This window comes from Leptonychotes weddellii, chromosome 5 (genome assembly GCF_054177405.1).
Source record: "Leptonychotes weddellii isolate Sample4059 chromosome 5, ASM5417740v2, whole genome shotgun sequence".
NCBI lineage: Eukaryota > Metazoa > Chordata > Mammalia > Carnivora > Phocidae > Leptonychotes > Leptonychotes weddellii.
Genome location: NC_138373.1, coordinates 132,231,350 through 132,240,311, shown reverse-complemented (window position 1 = coordinate 132,240,311; position 8,962 = coordinate 132,231,350).

Below are 8,962 nucleotides of genomic sequence, written 5' to 3'. Positions count from 1 at the left end.
GCTCAAAGACATATAAGCAAGATGATGTTTGATGTTTTGCTTTCCTGTATTAACAAGCTCAAAACACTCTTCTACAATTAATGCAGAACTTAAGATCTACATTTCAGAAAAACATGAATTTCAACCAAGATTTATTTTGTACTTGTTAAAGCCATCAGTTTCTTATATCTAAATTAGTCCCTGAGCATTTCAAGGATTTGAGTTTATATTACTGTCCACCAGCTTTTTTCACCAGGAAAGCCAAAATATGCCTTTGTGTTACATCATACACACGAGCAAGGTTAGGCTGGGTGATTAAAAATTCGTAAACACTGTTTTAATTACATTAAGGTGCCTCATAATACAAGAAAAAAAAATGGTATTCATAATTATTCTGCCTCAGTCAATCAAGTTATTGTAATTGTTTCTTTAATTCATATGCAAAATATTTTAACAGTTTAAATCAGTTTATGTTGGTTGTATTTAAGCAATTAAACGTAAGATTTTTTTCCACCAAGCCATACATTTTTAATGTCTAACATTTGTTCACTCAGCAAATATTTTATTCTGCACCTATTATGTACCATGATCTGTCCGATATGCAAGAGATACTTTAGTGAGCAGATGTATAAGGTTCTTGACTTCAAAAAGGCTACATCCTCATGGGAGAAGATAGATGATAAACATAGGGACAAATTCTTTTATTTATTTATTTATTTATTTATTTATTTATTTTTATTTGACACAGAAAGAGAGAGAGAGAGAGAGCTCAAATAGGGGGAATGGCAGAGAGAGAAGCAGGTGCCCACCTGATGCAGGGCTCAATCACAGGACCCTGGGACTATGACCTGAGCCGAAGGCAGACGCTTAACCTAGAGACAAAATTCTTTAAAGATGTATTTAAATAGTGATTACAGCTATTATAAAAATATAACACAGAAATGAGACAATGAGAAACTGTTGGAGGGTAGTGGTGGGTGGTAATCTCTGAAGGTTTCTGTAAAGAATGGTGAGAAGAAGCCAGTCAAGTGGAAACCTAACAGGGAACAGCCATTATTTAGAATTTATTTGAAATTCCCTATGGTTAGGAAATAAAATTATTCACAAAATTTTAATAACAACAATATTGCAAAAAAATCTAATTATAGGTATTATTACCCTCTTCGTTCTTACCTATAATGGGAAAGATATCTTTTAACTAATCATCATCAAACTACATGGGACAGTTATATAATCAGTTTGGTGTTCTTGTAGATGTTTCACTGTGAAGTCCTAAGCCTGTTCCTTTGGAGACTACCACGAGTTTCACTTATTTTCTCCCAGGATGGAACCTGAGGCAAAGAGCTTCATGGCCCTGACCTCCTGGAATGCCACCAGAATGGAGTAAGGACTACGGATGTATATGGAGGGTTTGGAGTGTGGTTTAAAGATCAAATAAGAAAGAGGGAGGCAGATCGTGGGAAATGAGGCTCCCACTCACTAGTGGTAACCTGACTATTGACTGAAAGATGATACAGTATAAAAAGTTGACATTAGAAGTTGCCCTATCCTTTTTCTATAAGTTTATGATCAGCTAACAGAATGAGAATGTTCTCTATCTGGTAATGGACTATACTTGGATGGCTGTCCAGATACAGTGGTGTGCCACTGAGACTTTAATTCTAAGAATTTTCTAAGAATTCTAAGATTTTAATTGTAAGAATTCATTCTTAGAATGAATGCTCCGAATTGAGATTTCTAGGTCAATGGCTATTATTGATTATGTTTGTGATTCTTAATATAGGACTACACTGTTTTCAAATAGGCTATCGGGTACCAATACACTTAGCCCTTCATGAGCATCATCTAAGGCTTATGTTGCCAGACTGATATTTACAATACAATTTAAATTCTTGCCTGTAAGCACTGAATTGGGGACTGATTATTTAACAGGCCATCTGCTAAGTCTGGATAAAAACACATGCTGAATACCTTCATGGATGATCCAGTCTAAAAGCCACCATACAGCACGTAGCTTCCTTCCTGGGGGCAGCCCTCCCTGCCTACGTGGCTATTGGAGCAACCTATGAATCCTGTATCTTCCCTGTAAATAGATCCCTGGCTTCTAGGTATCACTGGTAGCCACTCTCTGGAAAGCTCCTTTCTACTGTCATTCCCACTCACTGGCTAAGTCTTTGATTATTTCCTTGGTGACTGCAGAGGGAAATCTTCACTTAAGAGAGTATCAATTGGGCGCCTGGGTGGCTCAGTTGGTTAAGCGACTGCCTTCGGCTCAGGTCATGATCCTGGAGTCCCTGGATCGAGTCCCGCATCAGGCTCCCTGCTTGGCAGGGAGTCTGCTTCTCCCTCTGACCCTCCCCCCTCTCATGCTCTCTGTCTCTCATTCTCTCTCTCTCAAATAAATAAAAATAAAATCTAAAAAAAAAAAAAAAGAGAGAGTATCAATTATCTAATTATCTATTGCTATGAATTACCCAGAAACTCAGTGGCTTGAAACAAACAACAAACATTTATTTAATTCATGAGTCCATGGGCCAGTGGTTTAGTATGGTTGCTTATTCTGGTCTCTATTAAACTTGCTTACATGTGGCAGTTGATTGATCATTAGCTGGGGGTGATTGAGCAACTGGGCCACTTTCGTTCTCTAGCAGACTTTCATTGGTCTGTTTTCCTTGCAAGGAAAATGTGTAAGACATAAGTGGAACTTAATAAGAATTTTGGTGGCTGGGATAGTTGTAACCTGGCACTGAGGCCTCTGTGTGGTTGATACACAATTGGTGTCTGTTTTTCAAGGGGATCCTTTAATACAGTCCATTAAAAATCTAGACCCCGCAGTCAGAGTCCCTGGATTCAAATCAAAGCTCTGCTAGTTGCTACCTGTGTGTCCTGGGCTGCATTATTTAGCCCCTCTGTGCTTTAGTTTCATCATTTGTTATTTGGGGATAATACTCCATTCTACCATATTGGGTTGTTGGGAAGATTCAATTAACAAATATATGTAATATGTCCCCATAAAAGTGTTAAGAGACTATTATCTCTAAAATATTTTTCCTGTAGGTCACTTATTGGTTTCCTCAGAGATCTGACTGCTGGGAAACTCAACTCCATTTCTGTTGCTTTAGGCAGGATCCTTCAACTTGCTGGTTGACGTCCCTTCAGGGTCTCAGCTTCTTGCAGGTCACCGCTCTGCCGGGTGGCTCTCCTCATTCAGACGTTCTTTTGTGTGGAGTCCTTTTCAAGATGCCCATGGCCGCTTTCCCCTCACAGGGGCCATGTTTGTGCCATGTCACAGTACTCTGGGAAACTCCTATTTGGCCCTACTGTCAGTGAAAATAAAGCGTTCTCTCTTTGTTCTGTCACGAAGCAGACCACTCTAGCTGGCCTATTTTTCTTGCCCTTTTTCAGGAGAGCCACCTCAAACTGTGACTTTTTCTCTTAAACCTTTGTGCTAAGCCTGATCCTAGAGCAAGTCAAAGAGAGGTAGAGGAGGGAGAGTTGAGGGAGAGAGAAGAACCTGGCCAGGCCCCAGGTTTTCCAAACAGGCTTTGCAGCCTAAGCTGGGAAGAGGAAACAAACTATAAGGGATCAAACTTTGGATCTTTGACATCACACTGAATTGGACTTTAAAAATGTATTTCAGGGACCCCTGGGTGGCTCAGTCGTTGAGCGTCTGCCTTTGGCTCAGATCATGATTCTGGAGTCCTGGGATCAAGCCCCGTGTCGGGCTCCCTGCTCACTGGGGAGCCTGCTTCTCTCTCTCCTTCTGAACCTTCCCTCTGCTCATGTTCTTGCTCTCTTCCTCTCTCTCAAATGAATAAATAAAAAAATCTTTTTTTTTTTTTGAAAGATTTTATTTATTTGACAGAGAGAGACACAGCGAGAGAGGGAACACAAGCAGGGGGAGTGGGAGAGGGAGAAGCAGGCTTCCCACGGTGCAGGGAGCCCGACGTGGGGCTCGATCCCAGGACCCTGGGACCATGACCTGAGCCGAAGGCAGACGATTAACGACTGAGCCACCCAGGCGCCCCGAATAAATAAAAAATCTTAAAAAAAAGGTATTTCAGTTCCTACTACATGTAGGCTTCATATGCAAAATACACTTATTTAACAAAATAAGCTTATAACCTAATAGGAAAAAGACACGCTCATGCTCACCAGACCCAGGGCTATGGCACAAGAGCAATTTATCGCCCCTCCCCCCAATTCTATTTCTCTAGTCTCTTCAACTGATTCCTTAGTCACCTCTCACATGGTAATGATAGGGGATCTGGCTTCAATCCACAACTTTTGGAAATCCTTTAGCATACATTGCCATGGTAGCCATTGGAATTGTGGATGAATTGTGCTGTTGTACTGTTAGTTGAAACTGGGATAACATGGAAAGTTGCATTTTAAAATCCTGTTTCATATATATGCTGGTGTTTTTCGTTTCATTTTGCACATTGACTTTTGCATCAATATTGCACAATTGCATTATTTTTAATGTTGCAACCACACATTTCTTCTAAAATTTCTAACTGTTCTGTGTATTCCTCTGAGTGTAAAGTATGTGTGTTTCACCCATTATCAAAGTATTGTATGCACATGTTAAAAACTTAAATAAAAACCTACAAATTAAAGAATTAAATAAACACATTACTAATTTGATTATCTAAATCTTACGGCATTTTCACTTCGGACTCCAGTGGCTGGTGGGAGAAAAGATGTCTTCTAGTGAAAAGCAGCAATCCCCTGGGGTGCCTGGGTGGTTCAGATGGTTAAACACCTGGCTGTTGATTTCTGCTCAGGTCACGATCTCAGGGTCCTGGGATCCAGCACTGCATTGGGCTGCTTGAAAATGCTCTCCCTCTGCCTCTCCCCCCACTCTCTCTCTCTCTCAAATAAATAAATAAATCTTTAAAAAGATAAATAAAAAAATGAAAGCAACAGTCTCTTGCCACACCCCACCGTACAAACACAGTCTCGGTCCTAGAGGGAATTACTGTGAGCTCTGAAACTAATCTGTTTTTAATTTTATTTAGGGGGTAGTAGCATATCAGTGATTAAAATGTTTATATGACTAGCCTTCGGTTTATCAATTTTAGACATGTATGCACAACCTGCCATGGCAGTTAAATCAATCTCTCACTTTCCTTTTTCCATCCCAATATAGTTATATTATTTTTTAATTCCTCTATTTGTGATTTTATAATTTTGAATAATGTATCTTAACATTTAGACCTTATTCTATAAATTCCCGAGTTTTGAATTTGAAAGATGAAGGTATTATCCTTTCTATTCTTGCTTTCATTTCCTCTTACCCTTCACCCCCTAGCTTCAGTCATGGGTAGTTTCCACATTGTCAAGAAATATTGATAATATTTCTTTATTATTTTGTGACCATAATTGAACTGTTAGTACACTGTAGATGGGAGGTTTTGAAACTTCAAACGCTATGGAGACCAGGCAGGCATGAGTGAAAGAGATTGATAAACTTTGGTAAATTGGTGAGTGTATGCTGAATGTTGTCTGGATGAATGTGGACCCAGTGATGCAAAATACCCTAGTGTTTTAAGAGAAGCCTGATAATCCAGATTTTTATGTGAAATCTTCTGATTTAAATATGGTGGAACTTCATTCAACTAAAACACACACACAAACACACAAATACACACACACACACAGAGAATAAGTCAAATACAACACTTCTGTTGGATATAGCCCATTGGGCTACTGATTTGTGACTTCCAGTATATAAGCTGTGTTTAAAGTTTGTAAATAAATAAATGCTATTTACATTTTTATAGTTTTAAAAAAACATTCATAGCATATCAAATGCTAATTTCCATTCTTATATAGATTTTTTTCCCTTGCTTTTCTTAGTTTCTAATTCACACTGTCTCCCTTTATTACATCCTTAAGGTCTTTCAACTTTCTAAGGCAAGTGCCAACTTTAAGTCCTTATTTTCTCTGGGTGTCTCTGCGCCATCTAGACTGATGGATCTTTTGAGCTTTTTGCAATTTTCATCCAGGTACTGATAATTCTTGGTTTTGTTTCATTTAGTTTTTTGTTTTTGGCACAGTTCCTCCATTTCTTGGCTTGAAGTTTTCTTTTCTTAGTTTCCTCCCTTGTTTTCCTGGAAAACATCCTTAAGTAACTTCCTAAGAGAGGATGTGTAGGAAACAAACATTCCGAGTCTTTGTATGTCTGAAATGCTTTTATTCTACATTATATTTCATTGCTAATTTGGCTAGATATAGAACTTTAGTTTTAAAATTATTTTCCTTATCATTAAAGCCATTTTTTTTCCCATTGTGACTGCTGTTTTGTAAAGTGTTTTATTAACTATTGGCTTTTAAACATAATTACATGTATAACTTTGCAATGTTTTCATTAGTTAAAGAGAAGGATAAAATATAATCTTTTATATTAATGTTAGGAGAAAAAAAAGAAAAGCAAATCTAAGAGCAGAATAAAGAAAATAAAGTCAGGGTTGCTCTTGTGAAATCTGATAATAGTCTTAGTCCTATTTGTGTTTTTCTCTATGTAGATACTTTTAGGATTTTCCTTTATCCTTCATGTTCTAAAAAATGTTTAAATGAAGCATCTAAGTTGGAGTGTTTTTCCTTCATCATCCAGGGCACTTAGTAGAAGTTTTTATTGAAATATTCATGTCCTTATTCCTGGAAAATTCCTTTTATGAGTCTTTTTTTTCTTAATAATTTTAGTCTTTTTTTCTGATTTCATTTTATAGTATTAATGGAAGCTTCCATTTGAATGTCAGCTGGAATAGTCAACCTCTATAAAACTGAATCTAGGAAAGCACTTGGTTTTTCCTTTCTCCTTCTATTTTACCTGTTTTATCATTGCTTTCTTCTCTTGGCTTTATTTTCTTCATTCTGGACATGCTATACATATAAATAGATTTAAAAAGTCAGTAAGACTTACTTCCAAAAACATCAGTCACCTCCCCAACTCCTCTGTAGCCTCAATTTTCATTTCTATTTTAAGTTCTTCTACTTATTACTTCTAGTATTTGCTTCCACATTTCTAGTAACATGCTTACAGTGACTTTTTTTTTCTAAAATGATACTATTAGTTTTTGACTCCGAAGCCAAGGATTTACTTTTGTAATACATGCCTCTTTCCCCTCTCCACTGAAACACTTCTCCTCCCCCATTTTCCAAATACAATCTTACCTTCTTTTAAGTTAAATCAATATTCAATGTTTACATTTTTATAACTTATAGACTTCATTCACAAATGAACTATGCTGTGTATTCTCTTTTTATTTCCTTTTTGCATATTTTTTTTTTCCTGGAGTTATCGCTGTCTAGTTTTTTCCTTTGTTAATTTTCCAAGTACCTATCTCAATTCAATGCCACACATTTTTGCCAGAATTATAAACCCTCTCTCAATGCATTCAAACACATCAAAAAATCTCCTAAATTCTTTTAAAAGCATTGAAGTTATCCCTCTTGGATGGGGAGATTTGATGTTCCCAGGTCTAGCTGCACTCCTGTGTCTTTGGGATCCCCCTTCATCATCATCATCATGGAAATTCCCTTCAACTCTCTCCTGTGTTGGACACTGTTTCCTGGTTCCCATCTCCTGGTTCCTCTTTCTTGGTTTATCCTCTCCACTAGTTCCAGAGAAAAGGAGCGTGAGAAATACACTTTTGAGACCTTTCAAGCCTATTCCCACTCTTGATGAATAATTTATCTGGGTATAGACTTCAATATTATATACCATTTTCTCTTAGAAATGACTTTCTTTCAAAGCATTACTTTCGCACTAGGATTGCCTTTGGAAAATCAGGTCATTTTGATTCTTGGCTTCTGATCTGCTTCTTTCTGGGAAGATCTGAGATCTTTCACTCTTGGTATTTTAAAAATTCATGATTTTACACCTTGATGTGGATTTTTTCTTTATTTCTTGTATTGAGAATCTGATGGGCACTTTCAAACTCAGTTCTTGGAAACTTTTCTTGGATTATTTCTTTAACAAACTCTTGTCCTTTCTTTTCTCTGTTCTTTTTATCTAGAACTTCTCTTGGTTAAATATTGGACATTCTGGCTTGTTTTCTTTTCTTTTTTTTTTTTTTTAAAGATTTTATTTATTTATTTGAGAGAGAGAGAATGAGAGACAGAGAGCACGAGAGGGAAGAGGGTCAGAGGGAGAAGCAGACCCCTTGCTGAGCAGAGAGCCCGATGCGGGACTCGATCCCGGGACTCCAGGATCATGACCCGAGCCGAAGGCAGTCGTTTAACCAACTGAGCCACCCAGGCGCCCCTCTGGCTTGTTTTCTTGTCTTCTAACTCTTTGTCCTTTGTTTTACTTTCTAGATGGCTGTCTTCACTTTACCCTCCAATCCTACTCCTATATTTTAAACTTCTAAAATCAGATTTTTTTAAAAGATTTTATTTATTTATTTGACAGAGAGAGACACACACACACAGCGAGAGAGGGAACACAAGCAGGGGGAGCAGGAGAGGGAGAAGCAGGCTTCCTGTGGAGCAGGGAGCCCGATGCGGGGCTCGATCCCAGGACCCCGGGATCATGACCTGAGCTGAAGACAGACGCTTAACGACTGAGCCACTCAGGCGCCCCTCTAATATCAGATTTTTAATTTCAAGAACTCTTGTTTATATCCTTAACATTCTGTTAAAAATAGCATCTTTCCTTTTGTTCCTTGGCTACAATATCTTTTCTTATCTCTCTGGGGATATTTGTTTGGAGAAGAATTTTTCTGTCTCTACCCTGTCTCATCCCTCCCAGTCTCTTTTGTTTGTTTTGGTTGCAGTCCCTTATGCTCAAAGTTTTCCTCAAATGTCTTGTGTCCTCTGGGTGTCCATTCATACTTAAGTTTGATGCACAAAAAGCTGTTTGGAAGATCTGATGGACTTTATTCCAGGATTATTCAATTGGGATGTCTTATTGGGGGAACCACAACCATCAATATTTGTAGATTTTTCTCTCATAGGCTGGTCATCCTAAGATGTC